This window comes from Panthera tigris, chromosome E3 (genome assembly GCF_018350195.1).
Source record: "Panthera tigris isolate Pti1 chromosome E3, P.tigris_Pti1_mat1.1, whole genome shotgun sequence".
NCBI classification, from domain to species: domain Eukaryota; kingdom Metazoa; phylum Chordata; class Mammalia; order Carnivora; family Felidae; genus Panthera; species Panthera tigris.
Window position 1 is genome coordinate 4,203,966 of NC_056675.1, and position 24,795 is coordinate 4,228,760.

Sequence of the window (24,795 nt, forward strand, 5' to 3'; positions counted from 1 at the left end):
GCTGAAGAGCTCTGCTGACCTTGGGGAGTGGTTTTCCTGCTCAGACCCCTCCGAGGACAGCGGTGGGGAGAGGGCCGCGGGGCCGGCCGCACCCGCCCCCCCCCCTCCAGAGAGAGGCGGAAGAGGGATGGCCAAGGGCATTTGTGGGCGGTTATTGTGGTACTTGTGTGCTCAGAGGGTAGGGGGAAGGTTTGGAATTGGGGGGCGGTGGTTATCTGGGGGGCTGGAAGCGCCTGGTTGGCAGGGGTTATTGTGGGTGCTGGTTGCTTCGGGGGAGGCTGACCGCCTGCCCATTAATTGCGTGGGCGCCCACACTGTTTTAGGCACTGTTCTAGGATGAACAAGGCATCTTTGGGGGCCTCCTTTGTCTGGGTGTGCCTGGGTGTAGTCTGCAGGCAAGTTTGTGCGGGTGTGACTAATGGATTTATGTATGTCAGTGCCAGGGTGACTAATGGAGGGCTTGGCAGCGCGTGTGGTGGGGAGTCAGAGCCCTGGCGGGGGGGGGGGGCTGCCTCCTGCCTGGTCTTTAGGGGTTCACTTCTCCGGTTGCCAGCCTCCAGCTGTGTTGGGGCCTCTGAAGCCCGCCCCGGGCACCTCCCCGGCGGGCCTGTGTGCGTCCAGATCTCAGGAGCAAATTTCCACCGCAGCCCTGACCCCAGAGGTACCTCTGTCCCCTCCTGCCACCCTGATCCGCTCTGCCCCTGCAGACCCAGGCCCGCCCATCCCCTTCCGTGGCAGAAAACTCCCAGTTTGCTTCTTTTCCAGTTTGGAGATTTCTTTTGATGCAAACTGGCCCCTGCGTCATGTCAGCTTTGACAGCCCCTCTGACTTTGGAACCGTAGTGCCCATTTAACGGATGAGAACCCCAAGGAGAAGGGACGAGCTCCCACGGCTAAGAAGTGGCAGCCATCTAAGCCAGGCAAGGAGATGGGATACAAATGGGGGGCCCCAGGCCTGACTGACGAGCTACGAGAACAGAGAACCAAGGGAACCATGCTAAGCCACCCTGCCGCCCCCTTTACAGCCCTTCCTCATCAATCCCCCAGGGGCGGGCGACAGAGGTCAGAGGTCGGTGGGAGTCCTTTTGACCTGGGGTAGGGAGCACATTCCACATTCCAGGGTTGGAGGGGGCCGGGTCGGGAGTTCAGGAGAGCCGGCCCTGGGTGCCCCATACCTGCTGTAGATTCTGGCTCAGGACGCACCTGGAGAATCATTCCCATCTCCCTCGGAGTCTTCTGGTTTCTGACACACACATACACACCCCCAATCTCTGAGTGCTCCAATAGGTGTTCTCGCTGCTGCTTCCACACGCCATCTGTCCTCTGCGTCTGTGCCCGGGTCAGAGACACACTAGTCCAAAGGGTCCCTGCAACCCAGAGATATGGGGTGATCTTCCTAAGGTCACCCAGTCTGGGTAGCAACAAGCAAGCCAAACAGGTGTCTGCCCAGCTCTCGGCCTTCCGTGCTCCTCACTGGTGCTCCATGACCCTTGGTGGCATCTCCAGGGAGGGGACAGCAGCACCTCCTTCCCAGGCCTCCTGGGAGTGGCTCCCAGGACCTCTATCTCTGTCTCTTTTTTACACGCACTTGCGTGCGCACACACACACACACACACACACACACACACTGGGTCTCTCTTCACCTCCCTCCTCCCTTTTTTTTTTTTTTATTCTTCTTTGGCATTTTCTTTCAAGCAGAAAATAAAAACATTTCCCATGGCTACAGCTTTGAAAGCTTCCCTCTCCTCTCTGCCTTCCTCTCGCCCCCACCCCCATGTGGATCCATTTCTAGAGTCAGCATAAAGTCGAAAACAAACCCTGAAGATCAAACTTGACAGGCGCCCCCTTCCTGCCTCTCTCCACTTTCTCCGCGTGTCTTGGCCTGTCTCCACCCTGGAGATGAGTGGGAGGCAGCACCCAACACACACGCGTGCACTCCCACACCTTCTGTGGCCACAGGGAGTCTCTTAAGAATCTTCTAGAGCCACCCCTGCCAGAAAGGCCTGCTGCTCACCTGGCCTGGCTCCATCCAGCCCTCCTGTCGGGGGCCATCTTCTGCGGGTTGATTATCCCCCAAATTCCTATGTTCGGGTCCTAGCCCCAGTACCTCAAAGCGTGACCTTGTTTGGAAACAGTGTCCTTGCGGATATAAGTGGTTAAGGTGAGGTCATCCTGGAGTAGGGTGGGCCCCTAATCCAGTATTCCCGGGCCCTTATATAAAGGAGTCACAGACAGATACAAGAGGGAAGGCTAAAAAGACAAGAGACGGCCGGCCATCCGTGAGACGAAGGGAGAGGCCTGAACCAGACGCCCTCACAGTCCCTAAAGGAAGCCACTCTGCCCACACCTTGACCTTGGGCTTCTGGCCTCCAGGACTGAGAGACCGTGAATTTCGGTCGTTTCAGCCACCCACGTCGTGGTCCTTTGTCACGGCGGCCCCAGCGCACTCATACACCATCCCACGTTTAAGTGCCCACAGGAGTCAGGCAGGAAAGAAATGAGCAAAAGTCAGAAAGCATCTAGAGAGGGCAATTTGTCACAGTCCCGGCCAGTGGTCCCCAAGGGTACCAGATCTTCCGTGGTTCGGGGCAAGTCGGTGTGTCCGTTAGAACGAGGTAGGTTATCCCGCAGTGACAAAAATCCCCACCATCTCAAAGGCTGAGCGCAACGCATACAAATCTATTCTCCCTGATGGGTTGTTTGCTCTGAGCCTAGACGATGCTCCAGGGCAGCTGACCTCCTTGTGGCACCCAAGCACTTAGATTCAATTCACCTCGATCTGAGACAATCACAGGGAAGGGAGGGTCACCGCACTGGGGTTTTACTGCCAGAGCCCAGAAATGTGACACGCTGCTTCCCACCCACGTGACCACACCCAACTCAATGGTGCTGGAAGGTGGCTCCCCGCCCCCCGCCCCCACTGTCCCCCGTGCCCAGGAAGGAGAGGAAAACCAAAGACGGGTGAGCACAGGTGATGTCCACCACAGCTGGAACGGCACATCTCCCTATCTGTTAACTTTTTTTTCTTAAGATTTTATTTTGGGGGCGCCTGGGTGGCTCCGCTGGTTAGGCGTCCAACTTTGGCTCAGGTCATGATCTCGTGGTTTGTGAGTTCAAGCCCCGCCTCAGGTTCTGTGCTGACAGCTCAGAGCCTGGAGCCTGCTTTGGAGTCTACGTCTCCCTCTCTCTCTGCCCCCTCACTCCTACTCTGTCTCTCTCTCTCTCTCAAAATAATAAATACACAAAACTTGTGGTAAAATATACATGACATGAAGTTTACCACCTTAAGGATTTATGAGGGCAGAGCTCGGTGGCATGAAGTCCATTCCCATTCTCTGCAGCCGCCGCCACCATCCATCGGCGCAACTTTTTCATCTCAAACCGAAATGCCATCCCCATGAAGCAGTTCCCACCCCCTCCCCCAGCCCCCCTGGGCACCCACCCTCCGGCTTTGCGTCTCTGCGAACTTGACTCCCCTGAATGCCCCACGTAAGCGGAATCCTACGGTATTTGCCCCTGTGCGTCTGGCTTATTTCACTTAGTATAACGTCTTCGAGGTTCGTCCGTGTTGAAGCAGGTGCCAGAACTGCCTTCCTTTTTAAGGCCGAATAATATCCCCATCGTATGGCTAGGACCACATTTGGTGTATGCGTTCATCTGCGGACGGACACGTGGGTTCCACCTTTTGGCTCCTGTGAACAGTGCTGCTGCAAACAAATTTCCCTGCGGGTCCCCGCTTCTAGTTCTTTGGGGTGTAAACCCAGAAGAGGGATTACGGATCATGTGGTATGTTGATGTCTGCTATTTGGAGGGACCTCCGTACCGTTTTCCATAGCAAACGCACCGTCTTACGTTCCCACCGACAGCGCACAGGGTTCCGGGTTCTTCGCGTCCTCGCCGGCGCCCGGCGTTGTATACGCAGGTTGCGTTTTGGGTTTTTAACTCGCCATCCCAACGGGTGTGCAGTGGTATCTCGCTGTGGTTTGGATTTGCATCTCCCTAATGATTACTGGTGGTGAGCATCGTTTTGTGTGCTCATTAGCCATTTGTAGATCTTCAGAGGAATGTCCGTGCAGGTTTGCCTGTTTTTAATGTTTTTTTTTTTAAGTTTATTAATTTCGAGAAAGAGCACGAGCGGGGGAGGAGCAGAGAGAGGGGAGAGAGAGAGAATCCCAGGCAGGCTCCATGCTGTCAGCACAGAGCCCGACGCAGGGTTCGAACTCAGGAACCTCGAGATCCTGACCTGAGTGGAAGTCATATGCTCAACCGACTGAGCCACCCAGGCGCCACCCCCGCCCCCACCCCCGTTGCAAATGTTTTTAATCGTTGTTTGCTTTGTTTCTGTCCTTGGCACTATTTTTAACACTGTGATGACCAAAATGAAACACTCTGGTAGGCCACCTGCTGGTCCCTGGTTTGCCAGCCTCAGGGAGATTGTGCTCTGATTGTCCCAGGCGGTCCCTGCACCTTCTAGTGGTTAATGTTTTCCTGGGGCCACACGCTGCAGTTTGTTTAACAAATAAATACTCACCCGGTCAAGTGGGAAACAGAGTGGCCCAGAGTCCTGCCCTCGGGGAGCTGACAGTCCAGGGAGTGGGACAGTTGGTCAACAAAGAACCGTGAGTGTGGCGAGCACAGGACAAGGAGGAACAGGGGGCCCCGGAGCAGCACAGGGGCCAGACCAGGTAGGGTCTCGGTCTAGAGGAGGAAACAGATGTAAGTACTTGGTACCCAACCTCTTTTTTTTTTTTTTGATGTTTATTTATTTTTTGAGAGAGGGAGAGAGACAGAGTGTGAGTGGGGAGAGGGGCAGAGAGAGAGGGAGACACAGAATCCGAAGCAGGCTCCAGGCTCTGAGCTGTCAGCCCAGAGCCCGACGCGGGGCTCGAACTCACGGACCGTGAGATCATGACCTGAGCCCAAGCCAGACAGATGCTTAACAACTGAACCCCCAGGTGCCCAGTGTCCGACCATGTTAAATAAAATACGGGGGTCCACAGCTAGAAAAGCCAGAAACAGAACAGTGGCAGGTGTGGATGGACCAGGCGCCCCCCCCCTTTCTCCCTCCCTGCCTCTCCCCTCACTCTCCCCCAACGCCTCCATTTTCCTTCCCTTGCCATTGGCCTTACTCTCTCCTTGGGGCACCGGCTTTGTCTGTGGGGTGGGATATGGCCAACCTCAGACCTGCAGCAAGAAAGAGGCAGTTCCCCAAAGGGATGGGGTGAGAGTTGACAGAAACAGGACTAGAGCCGGGCAGAACGCAGACCGTAGTGCGCCCTCTACCCATCGAGCTCTCCTCCAGGGGCAAGGACCTGAGGGATGGCCGATGCACAGATTTATCCCGAGGCCTGGCTCCGGAGGCAGAACGTCACCGAAGGTCACCCCAGCGCTCGCAACGGCCACCGACCTTGTGCTCCTTCTCCTCCCCTTCCCCTCCCCCTCTCCTGGGTTCAAGTCCCGACTCTGCCGCCTACTTGACGAGTGACATTTGCAAAGTCACTTCCCTGTCTCAGCCTCAGTTTGCCTGACGTCCCCTCCCCCGCTTTCTCTGTGGCGCTCGACACCCTGCCCGCACCAGCACACCCGGGCCACCGTTCCAGTTCCGGAGGATCAAATACCACACTGTGGGACACGGGGGCCGGCCTTCCCGAGTGGCCGTTCTGACACGCTATAACCTCTGACAATGGCCACGCAGAGTCTCCCTGCTCCAGCGCGACCCTGACATGCCTCCCATTCCAGGTGCGTGGTCCTCTAACAAGATGCGTGCAAGTGACACCACGTGGCTCCCAAGCGAGGTCAGCAGAGGAGACACCAGGCTCACGTGGAACCCCGAGCCAGCAGGTGAGAAGCTGGACTGCCCGAGGCCACCACACACTTAGGAAGCTCCACCCACATGCTGACGCCCCCAGTAGTCTCTCCAGGGGACAGAAGGCTCTGCTCAGGGCACGCCCACAGCCAGCATCCACTGCCGACACGTGTGAGCAGAAAGGCGCCTCCTCAGAGCCGCGTGAGCGAGGCCTGGGAGCTCCGTGACCGCCCAGGTCACGCGCGGGGGTGCTGAGCTGGGACTGGAACTCGGTTCTATTCCCCCCCCCCACCGCCCGGCCGCCCTCCTTGGTGGGTGCTTGAATGACCACAGAAGAAAACGGTCTGGACTGTGGAGCCAGCCACCCATTTGCGATGTTGGCAAAGCCGCTTCCCTCTCTGAGCCTCGGTTTGCCTGTCTGTGAAATGGGGCTAACGTACTCCTTTCCCGGGATCGGGGTGGGGGGGGGGGCGGGTGCGTGCCTGTGCTGAGCGTGCAGATGGTGGCCGATGCCCTCATCTTTCTGAACACCGGCAGGTGTTCTGATAGCCAAGGGGGCCTGGGAGCCCATGCGGCAGGGTGACCGCCACCTCACTCCCTCCGGAGGCTGGTGACGGCTGGGTACCGAGCAGGTGCTCAGGAAAGGATGGCTTCACAGCTGGGCTGTGGTCAGCCCAGTCCCCAAGCCACTGCCCCAATGCTTCTTGAGCAGGACAGGACCGAAGCCAGCTGCACGGCTCTCCTGTCGCTGTCATGACCAATAGCTACTCACTGGGTGGCTTTAGACACCAGACGCTTATTCTCTTACGGTTCAGGAGTTCAAAATCAAGGTGTCAACAAGGTTGATTCTTTCTTGGGGGCTGTGGTGGACAGTCTGCTCCAAGCCTCTCTCCCGCGTCTGGGGGAGACCGGCGCCCCTCGGCCCTCCTGGGCGTGAGTCCGGGTCCCCCCGGCCACTGCTGCCACGGTCACACGGCTGCCTTCCCTCTGGGTCTGTCTTCACGTGGCGTTCTCCTCTTATAAGGACACCAGTCATATTTGATTAAAGGCCTGCCGTGCTCCAGTGGGACCGCATCTAACTGATTACACCTGCAATGACCCTATTTCCAAATAAGGCCACATCCTGAGTTGCCAGAGGTCAGCACTTCTAGATGTCTTCACGGGGCACACGATTCAGCCCGCAGCACCGACCTTGGGCCCTCGCCCCCCTGCCCCATCCCATCACCAGGACACAAGGGGGGCCACTCCCTCAAAGGAGTGGGGTCCTCCAGCGCTCCAGGAGGCAGAGGGGGAGACTGGGGCTCGTGCTGGAGGGGCAGCGCTGGCAAACCACCCCATCCCCTAGGCACACTTTCCCTTCCGGGTGCCCTAACCTGAGGGGTTGCAACCCAGAGCCGCCGTGACTCCAGGGGCCCCCCCGAGCGAGGCACGGGGGGCCCAGGCAACCCTCAGCCAGGAGGAGAAACCCTCCTCCTGCGTGTCCCACACTCTGCAAGGGCCCTGGCAGAGCAGAGCTGGGCCCCCGTTGCCCACGAGGTAGCTGGGCAACAAGACCGGGGGGGTCTTGTCGTGACGCGGACACGGAGGCCCAGGAGGGAGAGGTGACTTGTCCGAGGTTATGTGGCGAAACAGTGATGAGAAGAGTCTTTTTTTTTTTTTTAATGATTATTTATTTTTGAGAGAGAGAGAGAGACAGAGCGTAAGTGGGGAGGGGCAGAGAGAGAAGGAGACACAGAATCCGAAGCAGGCTCCAGGCTCCGAGCTGTCAGCACAGAGCCCGATGCGGGGCTCAAACCCACGAACCCTGAGATCGTGACCTGAGCCGAAGTTGGACGCTCAACCGACTGAGCCACCCAGGCGCCCCGAACCCGGATCCTTCTGACCGCGCTGTTTCCTCCCAGGGACCCCTTCCCCCCTCTTACAACTGTCTCCTACTCGTCAGTCACCCCTTCGAGCCTAGAGGCCCGTGTCAGTCTGCTCGGGCTGCTGTGACAAAGGCCCAGCACTCAACCAACCAGGCGTGTATCTCTCACAGCTCTGGAGGCTGAAAGTCCAAGATCAAGGCCTCAGCAGACTCAGCGTTTGGGGAGAATCAGCTTCGTGGTTCACAGACGGCTGTTTTCTCACCGTGTGGTCACACGGCCGAAGGGACGAGAGGCCTCTCTGGGGCCTCTTTTTTGAGGACACTAATCCCACTCCTGAGGGCTCCGCCTTCAGGAATGAATCACCTCCCCAAAGCCTCCCCTCCCAATATCATCACATTGGGGCTTTAGGATCCCAGCAGATGAACTTCGGGGGACACATTCAGTCCACAACACAGCCCACACCGGAGGCCCCCTGCCTTCTTATCATTCTCTCCCCCACGTTCAACCCAGCAGAGCTCAGCGAACGTCCACCCAATGAACACATGAAGTGACGCCATGTGGGTAGGGTTTTCAAGGATGAATAGAAGTTTGCTAGGCGGAGAAGGCAGAGACAGACATCCCAGGCCCAAAGAATAGCCTGTGTTGTGGTCTAGAGACTTCTCAGCAGGACCTGCCTGGCTCCCACGTGTCGTGCTGGGCCCCGGGGGGGGGGGGGGAGAGCCAGGCAAGGTCCCCCCATCCCAGGTGACTGGCCTCCCACTCATGAGCCAAGACCCATCAGCCTCCACAAGGAGGAAGGCCCCAGCACCTCCGCCCACAGGAGCCCAGCCTGGATGAGTTTAGGTATCTCTTTTCCCCTTCACGCCTGGGTAGGTTGAGTAGTATTTATTCAAACTTGTATTTTATTGGTATTTTTGTTGAAAGCACAGGAATTATTCATGGCTGGTTTCGGTTCTCTTCTGGCAATGACCGCATCTTTGTAACGCAAGGTACAAATTATGTGTCAGTTCGATTCACCGTCAATGGGAGGCCGCCCCCAAGCATCAGGCAGCGGAGGCTCCGGGGTCTAGAAGCCAAGCCTGGCTGCAGGCAGCAGGGGCCTGAATGGCTCATAGTCCCCAAAGTCACTAAGGACTGGGGACGGAGATACAAGCGGATGACCATGGAAAAAATCCCACCTCCATCCCTTTCCCCCGGGATCATATCGGCCTCAGTCTTCCCATTTGAAAATGGGTATTGACGTGAGTGTTTGGGACACGGAACCATCCATGTTGCTTTCCACATGTGTTGTCACCCTCGCCTGGCCGATGTGACACGCCAGGGCCCTCTCTGAGGCCTAAGGAAGGGGCAGGGGTGCCGAAGGAAATGAGAAATGGAAACAGAAGCGCCAGCTTCAGCTCCTCTGGCCTCCTGGGGGTGGTGATGTGAGAACATGTCCCCGAGAACCTTTGACACCCTCCTGTTGAAAGGCGGGGTTTCCAGGGCGTCTGGGTGGCTCAGTCTGTTGAGCGTCTGACTTCGGCTCAGGTCATGACCTCACGGTTCATGAGTTCGAGCCTTGCATCGGGCTCTGTGCTGATGACTCAGCCTGGAGCCTGCTTCGGATTCTGTGTCTTCCTCTCTCTCTCTGCCCCTCCCCGTCTTGTGCTCTGTCTCTCTTTCTCTCTCTCAAAAATAAACATAAAAAAAAAAAAAAAAAAACCCAAGGATGTTCAGCAGCCCTCTTAAAGAGAAAAGAAAGGTGGGGTATCCACCCCTCCCCTCCATGACTGCTCGACAGAATGGGACAGAATCACCAAAGGTCTGAGCCAGGCCTTTCCGAACTGGCGTTTTCTGGTTTTGGTCTCCTGGGGTCTTGGGGTGATGCTCCTGGAAGCTAGCTGCCATGCCGTGGAGGAGCCCGTGTGGATGGGGACCCCCAGCCGCGAGCCCACATCTACACGCATGCTCGGCCCGCACACGAGCCCCCCGGCGGATGCCATGCGGAGCAGGTGAGGGGTCCTTGCCGAGATCCGCTCAGGTCGCAGATTCACAAGCAAAATAAATGATTGTCATTGTCCTGAGCCACCAGTACCGGGGTGGTTTTTTATGTAGCAACAGAAAAGTAAAACATGGGATGCAGCTGGAAAGAATTTCTTTCTCTCTTTTTTTTTTTTTAGTGTTTATTTTTGAGAGAGAGACAAGGAAGGAAGGAAGGGAGGGGGAAAATCCTACAGTTGGGAACCAGATGGGTCGTCTTCCTGGGACCACGAGGAGGAGAGCAACTCAGATCCCTCCTGGGTTGAGTAGTGTCTCCCCAAAATTCACGCCTGCAGAACCTCAGAGTAGGACCTTACTTGGAAATAGGGTCTTTGTAGATGCCATTGAGACGATTAGAACTAAAATGTAGTTCCAGCGCGGTCACACTGGGTTTCTCTCCTATTCGATTCTATTCTACTCTACGTTATTCTGTTTTTCCCCCACTGGATTTTTAGAGTGGGCCCTAATCCAGCGACGGCTACTCGTATCAGAACTGGGAGCTTTGGACACAGCTGCCCACACGGAGGGAGGAGGCTGTGTGACCACAGAGACAGACATCAGGGTGGCAGTGCATGCCAAGGAACGCGGAGACAAGGCACGGGAGGGGTTCTCCCCCGGGGCCTCCAGAGGGAACATGTCATCGAGGACTTCTGGCTTCCGGAATTAAGAGAAAATAGATTTCTGAGCCTCTCACTGTGTGGTGATGTGTAGGGCACCCCTAGGGAGCTAATACAGCACCCCATTCCGGCTGGACCAGCTTCTGCGACCTGTCAGTGTTCTTCCTGGCTTACACATTCCCCCGCTGTTCCTCTTCATCCCCTGGGCCATCCACCGGGAGGAGCTTGGAGCCTGGCCGGGAAGGTAAGCAGGGACCCAGCCAATCGAAGAACGTGTGGCCAGTGCAGACGGCCAGAGGACAGTTCTTTCCGGCCACTGACAGTTCCCAAACATGCCTGCACCTTCTCTGCACGTCCCCATCGAGAAGGGCACTCTAGGGGCGCCTGGGTGGCTCAGTCGGTTAATCGTCCGACTTCGGCTCAGGTCATGATCTCAGGGTTCGTGGGTTCGAGCCCTGCGTCGGGCTCGGTGCTGACAGCTCAGGGCCTGGAGCCTGTTTCAGATTCTGTGTCTCCCTCTCTCTGCCCCTCCCCCGTTCATGCTCTCTGTCTCTCTCTGTCTCAAAAATAAATAAACGTTAAAAAAAAATTTTTTTTAATAAAAAAAATTAAAAAAATAGAGAAACGTTTAAAAAACATTTTTTACGGACTTCAAGTGGTACTACAAAGCTGTAGTCATCAAGACAGTATGGTACTGGCACAAAAACAGACACTCAGATCAATGGAACAGAATAGAGAGTCCAGGAATGGACCCACCAACATATGGCCAACTCATCTTGACAAAGCAGGAAAGAATATCCAATGGAAGAAAGACAGTCTCTTCAGCAAGTGGTGCTGGGAAAACTGGACAGCGACATGCAGAAGAATGAGCCTGGACCACTTTCTTACAGCAGACACAAAAATAAACTCAAAATGGATGAAAGACCTCAATGTAAAACAGGAAGCCATCAGAACCCTCGAGGAGAAAGCAGGCAAAAACCTCTATGACCTTGGCCGCAGCAGCTTCTTGCTCAACACGTCTCCGGAGACAAGGGAAACAAAAGCAAAGATGAACTATTGGGACCTCATCAAAATAAAAATCTTCTGCACAGCGAAGGAAACAATCAGCAAAACTAAACCAATGGAGTGAGAAGATATTTGCAAACGACAGATCCGATAAAGGGTTAGTATCCAAAATCTATAAAGAGCCTCTCAAACTCAACACCCAAATAACAAATAATCCAGTGAAGAAATGGGCAAAAGACATGAATAGACACTTCTCCAGAGAAGACATCCAGATGGCCAACCGACACATGAAAAACTGCTCAACATCACTCATCATCAGGGAAATACAAGTCAAAACCACAATGAGATACCACCTCACACCTGTCAGAATGGCTAAAGTTAACAACTCCGGCAACAACAGATGTTGGTGAGGATGTGGGGAGAGAGGATCTCTTTTGCACTGTTGGTGGGAATGCAAACTGGTGCAGCCACTCTGGAGAACAGTATGGAGGTTCCTCAAAAAAACTAAGAATAGAACTACCCTACGACCCAGCAATGGCACTACTAGGCATTTATCCACGGGATACAGGTGTGCTCTTTCGAAGGGACACATGCACCCCCATGTTTAGAGCAGCACTATCGACAATAGCCAAAGGATGGAAAGAGCCCAAATGTCCATCGATGGATGAACGGATAAAGAAGATGTGGTCTATATATACAGAGGAGTATTACTCGGCCATCAAAAAGAATGAAATCTTGCTATCTGCAACTATGTGGATGGAACCGGAGGGTATTATGCTAAGTGAAATCAGTCAGTCAGAGAAAGACAAAAATCATATGACTTCACTCATATGAGGACTTTAAGACACAGAACACATGAACATAAGGGAAGGGAAACAAAAATAATATAAAACCAGGGAGGGGGACAAAACAGAAGAGACTCTTAAATATGGAGAACAAACTGAGGGTTGCTGGAGGGGTTGGGGGGGGGATGGGCTAAATGGGGAAGGGGCACTAAGGAATCTACCCCTGAAATCATTGTTGCACCAGATGCTAACTAACTTGGATGTAAATTTAAAAAATTAAAAAGGTCAAAAAAAAAAAAAAAAGAAAGAAGAAAAAAAATTTTTCATTAGTAGACATTAAAAGAAAGAGGGGCGCCCTGAGTCCCCTCCCTCCAAACCCAGGCAGGCTTGTGACCACTTTGACCAAAAGCCTAGGGGCTGAACGACTGCGTATGATATCGGGGGCTTGGTTGTGGAAGGCCACACAGCCCAACTTCTAGCCAGTTCCTGGCACCCTCGGGGACAGGCCACCAAGTGAGGAATCCAAGTAGCCTAGGGCCACCACGTGCAAGGAAGCCCGGGCCACACAAGCAGGCCACACACGGAGGTGCCCCAGCCCACAGCCCTGGCTGAGCGTCCCCCCCCGCGGAGCGTCACCTGCCGGCCCCACCAGCCTCCCCGCACCCAGGCCCGCCGTGCTCCCAGATGACCGCAGAGTCTGGGGTCGTCTGTTCCCACGTAAGGACCGCAGGTGGGAACCGTGCTGAGCATCTTCCTGATTTCCCCCCCTGCAAAATCCCGAACTACACTAAGCTAGTTCTAAGCGGCTACGTCTTGTACCGATTTGTTGGACGGCAATAGCAGCCAGAACAGCTACGGGGGCCCCGTGTGGGATGACGCTGGAAATGGGGGGACGGTTGCCAGTACGGGCCGCACCGGACCCCGTGTACCCACCCCCTGGCTGGGGGAGTTCTCTCCGGGCTGACTTGCCGAGGCGTGGAGAGAAAGCCAGCCACAGCGCCGACAACCCTCGAGGGTCTCTCCACCTCGCGGGGGCTGCTGCCCCTGGGAGAGAGAGCCCCCGGCAGGGCCCCGGTGGGAGCCGGGGGCCCTGTGTGCAAGTTGCCCACCTCTGGGCCTGCTCTGGGCTTGGCCTTTATTTCATCTGCTGTGGAGCCAGGCCCACCTGCTCCTCTCAGCCTGCCTCTACGTGGAGCCTCCAGCTCCAGGGCATGCTGGTGGATGCCTCCTCCTCCTCCCCCTCCTCCCCCTCCCTCCTCCTCCCCCCTCCTCCCTCTCCTCCCCTCCCCCTCCTCCCCCTCTTCCTCTCCCTCCTCCCTCCTCTTCCCTCCTCCTCCCCCTCCTCCCCCCTCTCCTCCTCCTCCTCTCCCTCCCCCTCCTCCTCCTCATCCTCCTCTTCCTCCCCCTAAAAATGCCTTTCAGCTGCCCTCTTGTGCCTGAAATTCCACCCTCAGCTCCACCCTGGGGCCCAAGGCTCTGTGTGTAAAGAGCGGGGTGTGCAGAGGCCACGGCCACAGGGGCCTTGCGTGGATGGGCTGTGGTAGGTTCATCTCGGGGCCTCAGTGTCCCCTGTCTGTAAGTGAAGACAAGAAGGGGGACAGCCTGGGGGTAAAGGACATTCTGGGGTCAGTCCCACACTCAGCAAACACATGTCAAGCGCCTATTGTGACCCGGGGTGGGGGTGGGGCAGCGGTGGGTATGAGCCACGTGCCCAGGGCTCTGGTCTACAGGAAAGAGCCGCAGGACACAGTCACGGGGCAGGTAGCTATGGAAGCGTGGCCCCCTGCCCCCTGCCCGAAGGGCTCGCTACAAGCCACCCACTGCCCAGGAAGGGGGCAGAGCCTTCCCCCAGAGCAGGCTGGGCTTGAGGAAGAGGTCATGTCCTTTTCCAAATGAGGCCCAGGGAGGGGAGGCCACTTGAGGTCACAAGGCAGGTGGGCAGCCCCTAGTCCCTGCCCTCACGTCCACTCAGGCACCCTCAGGCTCACTGGCCGGTCTCTGGGGCTATTTGGCCTCCCAAGTCCCCCTGGCCTGTCACCTGGGGGTCGGTGCTCAGAAGTCTGAGCTGGCCGGGGGCGCAGCGGAAGCCACGGAGGGTTTGAGAGGGATGGTTTCATCTACTCTGTGCTGGGACTTGGCACGGATCACTAAGGGACCGTCCCCGGGGTACTGGCGAGGGGACAGTGGGAGAAACCAAGCTGGGGTGAGCCAGCTGCCCCGAGGCCGGGGGCTGGGGGGGTGCTCTCCAGGGATCTGGCCACACCCACAAAGCAGCCTGGGTGGCCCAAGGGCAGGACTCTGAGAAAGGCGGAGGTGTCAAAAGGACTCAGAGTCAGAAAGCAGGATGCAGGTTACCCGGAGCTGAGGGAGGGCGTAGGAAGTGCGGGGACAGAGTCTCAGAGTGGGAACATGGAACATTCTGGAGTCGGACGGTGGTGATGGCTGCACAGCGGTGTGCACGTGCTCAATGCTCCAGAACTGACCATTTAAAATGGCTGGAACGGTAAATTTTACATGGTGCCTATCTCACCAGAATGTTGTAAAACATAAAAAGATAAAAATAGGAGAGGTGGTCTCTAAGGGGATCTAGGTGGGCACCGACAACGTCCAGCATTTTGCCCGACCGCGTCAACAACGGCACACCGCCTGGACACCCCAACAGCACCGTAACACCCCCTGCCAAGTACCATCAGCACCCCGGGCCGCCGGCAGGCCATCCGCCGACCCCGTCGACGTCTGTCACCGGGTCTGTCGCCCGCCCCTGCCGGGTGGGATCGGCTGGTCTGTGGACCCCACGCGGGTGGGGATGGGGGCAGGTTCGGCTCCTGCGGGGATCCAGCCGCCTGGAAAGGGCACCGTGGGGAGCTTAATTTGGTTCTTTTTCCTCCTGGAACCGGGTCGTCCCTGGAGACCTAATCCCTTCTGGGGATTTAAAAGCATCCAACTTGCCAAGGAAGAGGCCAGCTCCTGGCCCGGGGCGATGCCAGCTTCCCATTTTAATTGGAGCATTTTTAGCCCTGAGCAGAGGTTCCCAAAGTCCTGAGCATTCCCCGCTGTGCCCACGGGAACAAGGGACATGTGCCCGCTCTGTTCCCTGGGGCTCCCCACCCCCCACCTCCGAGCCCCCACGGCCCCGTTGGCTGCCCGTTCACGTGAGGTGCGGGGTGCCCTCAACCCCGGCAGGTGAGCGGTCACAGCTGGTCCCCCGCGAGGGCTGCCGGGCTGGGCAGGCAGGGGCCCCTCCTCGTGCCTGGGGACCAGCCCTTTACCCCTGGAGTGGTGCCCCCTACCTACTGTACGACATCTCACATCCCGACCTCCACTCCGTGCCAGGGTGAGGGAGCATCCAATTGGCCCAAGACTGTCCGTTTCTCACTAAATGTCCTGTGTCCAGGCAGCCTCTCGGCCCGGCCAGCTGGTCACCTGCCATCACAAGCAGGTGGTAAATGGAGAGGGTTAAGTGGTGTCCCCCCGCAAAAGACAGGTTCCCCTGGAGCCCTAGGATGCGACCTTATTTGGAAATAATCTCTGTAGATACAGTTAAGGTAAGGATGTCAAGTAAAGACCATCCTGGATGAGGATGGGCCTAAATTCAATGACGAGCGTCCTTATAAGAGACAGAAAAGACACACACAAGGGGCGCGTGTAGGTGGAGGCAGGGACGGGAGTGACGAGGCACCGGAATCTGGAAGGGGCCTGGAGCGCTCTCCCCGTCAGAGCCTCCGGAAGGAAGTGTCCCTGCCCCACCTGGATGGCAGACATGGGGCCCCGCGGGGAGAGGGAACACATTGCTCTTGTTTTGGGTGGCTCTGCTCTGCCGGCCCTGGCGGACCCCCCGGACCCCGGGGTAGATGCGGGGAAGGGGCCTCGCTGCCCCTACCCCAGCCCCAGCCCGAAGCCTCCCGAGGGCTAAGCACAGGATCTGTTTTCCATCAACACTCTTTTGAACTGAATTTCATCTTTCTCACCCAAGGAAAGCGTCTGGAAGAGAATGCCCAGACTCTCCTGGTGGAGACCAAAGGGGGAGGAGCATGTTCTGAGTTTGGTTGAGGGTTTTTCCTTTTTTTTCTGGCATTCTCTGCCCTCCCTGATTTTTCTCTAATGCACATGGAGGCCATGGCTTCTGAGGGTGGGTTCCTGTTTCCCAGGGGGGCTCTGAGAGCAGGGAGTCAGGGCAGGGGAGCAGAGGTGGTGGGGCGGGGGGTGGGGTGGGGGTGTTAGCAGCTGCCCTAGGGTGGACAGGATTCAGTGACAGGCTCCCGCCCTGGCCCTGCTCCCGCATGTTGTGCGCTGGGCGCAGGGGACACAGGGTGGGAGGGAGGGGCGCCCCAGGCAGATCAAACTGGAAGCCTGTGACCCCCAGACTCTCAGCCCTCCCCGTGGGGCCAGGGAGGGGAGGACATCCTCTATCCTCCTCCAAGGCTCCGGCTTGGGATCTACAAGTTGATCGACACAGGCTGGGGCCTCCCACCCCAGATGGGGGGGGGGGTGGTGGTGAGGCCCATGTGGTCCCCAGAGGCCACAGAGCCCACCAGGCCAGAGGCATCCATGCCGGACAGGTGCAGGGACTCAGCGGCAGCAGCCCCCCCCACCCCCACCCAACCTCGGTCCCTTCGCAGCATCTTTAATTTGCTGGTGTCGAAAATACGCTAATGGAGGCAGCGGGGACTTTGTTTAAAAAAGAGCAGGCCTCAGCGTTTCCGGCGGCGGCGTTGGCAGCATGCCTGGGAGGGGGAGGGGAGAGCGAGGGGCGTGTGGATTCATCTCATTCCTGCGTGGAATCGCTCCCTCCATCACCCGCCAGAGGCCCAGCCCGCCTCCCCCGATCCCCGTCCGGCCTAGTAGTCACGTGGCCTGGGTCCTGCGGCCTGGCTGAAGGCCCAAGGGTCCCCTCCCCCTCCCCTCCCCCTCCCCCTGCCCCTCCCCCTCCCCGGAGAGCTGGGCCAGCCACCCGCCCGAAGCTCAGAGTGGGGGGACAGCAAAGCCGGCACTGCCCAAGGCTCCTGCCTCCCTGGGCCCCAGTGACCATCGTGTACAACGGGGTTAGGGGGTCACGGAGCGCTGAAGCGAGAGGCGGACTTGTCCACAGGCAGGTGGGAAGGGGTATGTGTGCCCTGCGTGCGTGTGAGTCCTGGGACGAGGTGGCTTCTGACGCAGAGAAGCTTCCAGGTTTGAGGGGTGGGCAAGGCAAGGGCCAAGCTCCTAAGGGGCCTGCTCCGGCCGGCTGGCCGCGGCCCAGTCCTACAGATGGGGAAGCCAGGTCGGGGACAGCCGCGCCTGGCCCAAGCGCCCGCCGGGTCGGAGCCCGGGTTCTCGTTGGCCTATTGAGGGGAGAGCTCCTCCTGGGCCCTCCCAACCCAGGCCCGTTGTCCCTGGCCGTGCGCCCCACGGGGACGTCAGGACAGCTGCCCAAGGCTCCTGGCAGAGGTGGCCGTGAGGGCCCCCTGGGGCCTGGTGGGGCTGGGGGGGTCCCTCCTGGGGTGGCCGGTGGAAGCCCCAGGGGAGGGGCGACAGGCGCCCCCCCACGCGTCCACGCCCCTCCTCCAGATTCTGTAGGCTCTGCTGACACCTGCTGGCCATCACCATAGCAACCCTGGCCGTGCCTCCCACACCCCCAGCAGGGGTGAAGGGAGAGGGTAGGCCCAGGGCACACGGGGGTGGACGGGGCCCACCGGGACCGGATGCCAATTCCAGGGGCACCTTCCCACTGTTCCCAGAGTGCTGCGCCCCTGCCCTGCCTGGCCTCGTCTCTCCTCCCCACCCCCACCCCTGCACTCCCGCCCTCTGCTGCCTGCCGCTCCCCAGAGCCCAGGGTCTGTGCCCAGCCCCCAGTCGGCTCGGATCCTCCTCTCCTCGCAGGCTTCAGGGGTCCTGTCTCTGGCACCCTGACCCCTCCAGCCCCACTTGGACTGACAGAAGGCAGGAGGCGGGGGGGAAGGGGGTGCTCCCACCGCCTGTGCTCCCGGGGTTTCCCTCCTCTGCACCGCTGGCCTGTTCACCTTCCCCCATCTTCTCCATGGCTGGGCTGGGCCCACCACCCCTCACCTGGGCACCTGTCACCCCTCACCTGGGCACCTGTCGCCCCTCATCTGGACGGTTGTTGCCCTTCACCTGGACGGTTGTCACCCCTCGCATGGGCGACTATCACTGTCCAGCCCCAGGCCCTTGCTCTTCTGCGGCCCCCAAAGCCACACGTGTGTGTGCCCCACAGGGAAAGTCCCAGACCCTCCCTCAGGCCAGCCACTCTGCCTGGTGCTCCCGCCTGGGGGCTCTGAGTGTACTATTCCCGTCCCCAGAATGTTTTTCCCAGTTTCCTTTGTCTCTATTCAGCAAAGCCTTCTGGGACATTCCACCGGCTGTGACCTCTCCAGGTCCTACCATTACCTGGGGACCGTCCCTCCCCTTGCCATGGCGCCCCAGTGGCTCCACCATGATTGTGGGGTCCCCACTGTGCATGGGCTGAGCCCAGGACCAGCACTGGGAAGCATTTGCTGACCTGGTGCCCTCCCGGCCTTTCCCTCTTCACCCCCCTGCCACCTTGCCTGGCCTCTGCTTCCCTTGCCGGCTCTGCCCTATGGGATGACAGGGAGACTCAAGCCAGTCCTGACACAAGCCTGACCCCACAGCCCAGCACAGTCCCGACCAGGGCTCACAGTCCTGGCCTCGGGGCCCTGCACTGGATTTTAATTCACAGACTCTTCTGGAGGCCTCCTGAGATGGCTCCTCAGTGGCGGCGGCTGGGGATAGACATTGGGCCACCTTCTCTGTTGGTCCCTCAGGATGGGGTGGTGGGCCAGAAAGACTAAGAGAAAGGGCAGGAGCAGAAGCCTTGGTTTTGCCCCCACGGTGTCCCAGGCTCTTGGGCTGGTCCCCACCTCCAGGGCCTCAGTCTCCCCATCTGTACTTGACAGATTGGGCCCATCTGATCCCGACAACTTGGTGATGCCTGGGCAGACCCTGGTGGTCGAGGGGAGACCAGCCCTTCCTCTGGTGCACCCCACGGCCCGGTACCCCCGCACCAGTGCCCAGAAATTCCCTGAAAGCCCTGAGCCTTGGCCGGCCCCGAAGGGGAAGCTGGTTCCTCCTCTCTCATCTCCCTCCACGGCGCACCGACGACCACTCAGATGGCAGCACTGAGCGCCTCCCGGTGCTCCTGGCCTTCAGGATGCTCCAGGGCATCTTGGCCAAGTCTGACCATAGCCACGGCCACGTAACCAGAAGCCACATGTCAGGCCGGGAGAGCTCCTCGCATGCACGCAGGGGTCAGCAGCCCAACCTAGCCCCCAGGCACCACTTCTCACCTCTTTCTCTGTTGGCCTCTCTTCTTCCTCTCTCCACCCCTTGTTTTAAGATTTTGTTTTTAAGTAATCTCCACACTCAGTGTGGGGCTTGAATTTACAACCCAAAGAGCAAGAGCGGCATCCCTGGCCCCTGCTAATCTGTTAATCTGATTTCTCTCTGCTTCTCTGTCTCTCTCTGTCTCTGGCACTCCAGGCAGAGGGACAGACTGCGCAAAGGCCCTGTGGCTTACCAAGCACAGAGCAATAGAGGACTTGAAGGGAGACAGGCATGGCAGAGGGTAGAGTACACAGAGGCAAGGCCGTGAGACGGGAAAGGGACAGCACTGGATGCTGAGACTCAGAACAGGGTCATCCCCTCTAAGAACACACAGACTTGCAGGTTGACAGAGAACAACTCGGATCAGATCAGTTCAGGTCAGATCCACAATAGTCATCACACATGTATATCAGAAGAGGTTTCAGCGGATGCCGTGTGTTCTGCAAAATCCCATCTGCCGCACCCCCATTCAGCAGTAGCCCCAAAGTTTGGGTGGACCCTGCCGGTCTAGGCAGATCAGGGTGTTCTCATCTCCCAGGTTAGAGACGAGATGATAGAAATTGGTTCAGGGGTAAGAATAAACAAGGCATCATACAGCTCCGCTGGCCAGTAACCATCCTTAACTGAGTCCTTAGAGACACTGCTTAGCTGCTGGATCAATCCTGACCTGAAGTCTACCATACCATTCCTTTATTGAAATTTGTATTAATAATAAATTTGTATTGATTAATTAATTAATTAATTAATTTGTATTAATAATAAATAAAAATTATAATAATAATCTTTATCATTAAGTCATTTTGCACTAGGTTTTCTACTCTTTTGTAGTATTTGCTATCAAACACATCCTGGGAATGTGTTCTCCCAGAGTCAATGTAGCAATGAGGCCACCTCAGAAGCCAGACAGAACAGTTTCCAGATGGCAATAAAGCAAGGAATGCCTCTCCAGTGTCAGGGAGGGTCAGGCTGTAGTTTAAAAAGCAACAGAGGGTCTGGGAAATGTAACCCTTGGAGAGCAAAAGCCTGCAAATGCCTCAAGTGGGTGAGGAGATGGGGTCTAGGCCCCCTTGCTCCCCAGGTCTCCAAGTCATGTCCCAGCGAAATGCCACCCCAGCCACCGCGCCTGGTTGGCCTGTGCCCACAGCCCGTCATCCAATTCTCCCAGCAAGCGTGCCACCAGCTTCCGCAACACCCGAGCCATGCTGGAAAATTGCCCACGAGTTAAAAGAGATTTCTTTCCAGCAGACATCGCTCAGGCGGATCCCAGCCTTATCTTCCCCTTCCAGAATGAGTGTTGTTCATTTCACTTCCTAAAATAAAATAAAAAAACCTAAACCGCAAACTGAAAAACAGGTGGGGCCGTTTCAGGATTTGGCTGGAGCTTGTCTGGGAGCTGATAAGGAGTACCCGGTTGCCGGGCAACCCAGCAGAGAGCTGAAGGGGAGAAGTGCCTGGCGTTTCCGGGGCACCCCTACCGCCCCCCAAAAAGATAGCTGGGCGTGAGCGGGCCCAGAGCTCTGCGAGGCCTTTCTCATTCTAGAGAGGTTTCATCCCTAAGTATTCGGGAGCCCAGAGGGATGGGAAGCAGGACAGAGGAGGCTCCCTGTGCAGAAACGCTGAAACAATGTATTAATGAAGCACAAGGCGGGGGGTCAGGGTCCAGCACTTTGAAAGCAGTCAGTCCTAGGCAAATGCAAGTCTGACTTAGGAACCCAGATGGGGGGAGCAGGATTTTCCTAGGGCTGCTGACGGACCTCCTGGAGACAGGTCTGCAGAGGGAGGCTATAGGGCTCTGCCTTGGCCCGCCTCTGGTCTACTAATCCATCAATGATTGGCACAAGGTGTAAAAATCACCTGATGAAATGGACACCTGATCGAAAAAGCCAAGAGAGACAAAAAATAAGATGTATATTTAGTTTTACCACCACCTCCCAGACCACCACCATGAGACCTACAAGGGCGCTCAATGTTGGGGGTGGGGGTGCTTGTAGTTGTGAGCCTGGTGGGCTATGTTACTGAGAAAGCTGGCTGTCACGCTGGGTAGGAGGGGGGAAGTAATGCCTTCCACCTGATGGTTGTGGGGCTGTATTAAATGAGATCACAGAGGGCTTAAAACAGCACCTGACACAGAGCGCGTAACCCGTAAATATAACCTACCACTGCTGTACTTATGATACAAGCTACGTGCATTTGGTATGATCATAAAAGCACTCCTAAGATGAAAAAGGCCAAGAGCTGCAGACACAGGGGATGACATCTGCCACCACCATGCCTCCCTCCTCCCCTCTCCGTCCCCTCCCACACACACCCCTCCTCCCACCCCTCCTGCCATTCTTAGCTGTTAGTGCAGTAGTGATGTCTCCTGTCATGAAGCCTGTCCTGACTCCTGCATGCGGAAAACACCGCTCCTCTACCCTATAAGGACTTACCTGTCCGTCTCCAGTGGCCTTCATCACCCCCTACCTGGGGATGGTTATGTCTACAGACACCTGTACGAGTCAATTGTGGCTGCACAATAAATTTAGCACCTTCACACAGGAAGCATTTATAGGCATGTGCTATTTTGACGGGGGGAGGCATCTAGGAGCCCCTTGACCTTGCGGTTCTGACTCAGGGTCTCTCACAAGATTGCAGGGGGCTGTTGGCTGTGGCTTCTGCTCATCAGAAGGCTCAACTAGACCGGAGGCTCCTCTTCTGAGAGGGGTCCCTCATACAGCAGGGAGTCGGCTGGAGGCCTCAGTTTCTCACTTCTCAGTTTCTCAGTTTCTGCACGGCTGCCTGAGAACCCTCACAATATGGGAGGGAAGCCCAGGCTGTAATGTCTTTTTTGACCTAGCCTCCCCTGCTCCTGCAATATCCTGGTAATGGCACAGGTCGGGCCCATCTGGGAGGGGAGGGGCTCCCGGGGAGGGAATCCCAGGAGGCAGGGATCATCAGGGGCCCTCCTGGAGGCTGGCTGACACAGCATCCTTTTCTTCCCTCTGGAACGTAAGTTCTAGCCCACAATTAATACCTCAACTCCAGGAGCGCCTGGGTGGCTCAGTCAGTTGCACGTCGGACTTGGGCTCAGGTCATGATCACATGGTTCGTGAGTTCAAGCCCCTCGTGTGGCCCTCTGCTGTCAGTGTGGAGCCCGTTTTGGATCCTCTGTCCCCCCTCTCTCTCTGCCCCTCCCCTGCTCGTGCTCTCTCAAAAATAAACATTAAAACAAAACCAAAAAATAATCTCAACTCCATACCTTACACCTAGTTAATGTTAAATAAACGTGTTGGCTGAAAACAAAATGTAGGTGGAGGACATACTCAATGGCTGACACTACTTTGTTCGGTCAAAGCCCATCTGGCCTCCTTGGGCCCGTAAGGCGAGGTCACCCGGGCCTGCACGAACCAGGGGGAGGGGAGAGGATGATTCCCTGGGGGAGCAAAGCAACTTGGGGAGTGCGGCAGCCTCAGGAGGAAGGAGGGAGGGACACTGGCGGTGAGGGGCAAGCTCATCAGTGTGGAAGACAGTATGGCGGTTCCTCAAAAATTCAACACGGAGGGGCGCCTGGCTGGCTCAGTCGGTATAGCAGGTGACTCTTGATCTCAGGGCTGTGAGTTCAAGCCCCACGTTGGGTATGGAGCATACTTTAAAAAAAATTCAGGGGGGCGCCTGGTGGCTCAGTCGGTTAGGCGACCAACTCTGGCTCAGGTCATGATCTCACAGTCCATGAGTTCGAGCCCTGTGTTGGGCTCTGTGCTAACGGCAGGGAGCCTACTTTGGATCCTCTGTCTTCTCTCTCTGCTCCTCCCCAGCTTGTGCATTCTCTCTCTCTCTCTCTCTCAAAAATAAACAAACATTAAAAAAAATTCAGGGGGTGCCTGGGTGGCTCCGTTGGTTAAGCATCCAACTTCAGCTCAGGTCATGATCCCACGGTTCATGACTTCAAGTCCCACACAGGGCTCTGTGCTGTCAGCTCAGAGCCTGGAGCCTGCTTCATATACTGTGTCTCCCTCTCTCTCTGCCCTTTCCCCGCTTGTTCTCGGTCTCTCTCTCTCTTTCTCTCAAAAATAAATAAACCTGCAAAAAAATCGGGGACACCTAGGTGGCTCAATCTGACTGAGCATCTGACTTTTGATTTCGGATCAGGTCATGATCCCAGGGTCATGGGATCAAGCCCCATGCTGGGCTCCACACTAAGCGTGGAGCCTGGTTAAGATTCTCTCACCTCCCCACGCCCACCCCCGCCTCTTTCCCCCACTTACGTTCTCACTCTAAAAAAAACACATGAATAAGAGGGAAAAAACTTTCAACATAGAATTACCATATGATCCAGCAAAGAAGATGCCCAGAAGAATTGAAGGAAGGGACTCAAAGAGATACCTGTGCACCCATTTTCATAGCAGCATAAACAGCCATAGTCAAAATTTGGAAGCAACGTAAGTGTCCGTGGGCAGAAGAATGGATAAACAACATGATACACACACACACACACACACACACACACACACACACTAGAATATTATTCAGCCTTTAAAAGGGAGGAAATTCGGGCGACTCCTGGGGGGCTCATTCGGTTGAGTGTCTGACTCTTGATTTCAGCTCAGGTCAAGATCCCAGGGTTGTGGGATTGAGCCCCACATCAGGCTCCAAGCTCAGCATGGAGTCTACTTAGGATGTCTCTCTCTCTCAGTCTCTCTCTCTCTCTTTCTCTCTCTCTCCCTCCCTGCACCTCTCCCTGGCTCACACCCTCTCGCTCTCTAAAATTAAAAAAAAAAGGGGGGGGTAGGGTAGGAAATCCCAACACCTCCTACAACATGGATGAACCTGGAGGGCGCCATGCAGAGTGAAAGAAGCCAGACGCAGAAGGGCAAATACTGTGTAATTTCACTTGCACGAGGAGGTATCCAGAGGGGTCAAGCGCACAGAGACAGAAGACACAAGGGTGGGCGCCAGGCTGGGGAGGAGAGAAAGCACTGGGGAGGGAGCGCTGGATGGGGACCAGCTTCAGTTTGAGAAGATGTCAACGTTCTGGAGATGACGGTGGTGTGGGCTGCACAACACTGTGAATGGATCACAGGCTGAAATGTAGGCACTGAAACGACAGTTTCCCGAAGGAAAATTAAGGGGGAGAAAAATCTTGGTGACACTGGGTGTGGGAAAGATTTCTGAAAAGCAACACAAAAAGCACAAATTATAAAAGAAAAAACAATCAGCAAACTGAACTTCATCAAAACATTTTTTAAGTTTGCTCTTCAAAAAATGTACCTTGAAAAACCCCAAAAAGGTGGGGCGTCTGGCTGGCTCAGTCAGAAGAGCAAGTGAATCTTGATCTTGGGGTTGTGAGTTCGAGCCCCACGCTGGGTGTAGAGATGACTTAAA

The 24,795-nt window shown here is 56.5% G+C and overlaps 1 long non-coding RNA gene across 1 annotated transcript; it reads right to left on the bottom strand.

The window, feature by feature from the left end:
* Positions 1-14,859: 14,859 nt before the first annotated feature.
* On the bottom strand, positions 14,860-18,451 carry LOC122234535. The gene is made up of 3 exons (XR_006212304.1): positions 18,164-18,451; positions 15,387-15,519; positions 14,860-14,939 (listed from the first exon to the last, which is right to left on the bottom strand). It is a non-coding gene; the product is annotated as an uncharacterized LOC122234535 (long non-coding RNA).
* Positions 18,452-24,795: the final 6,344 nt, after the last annotated feature.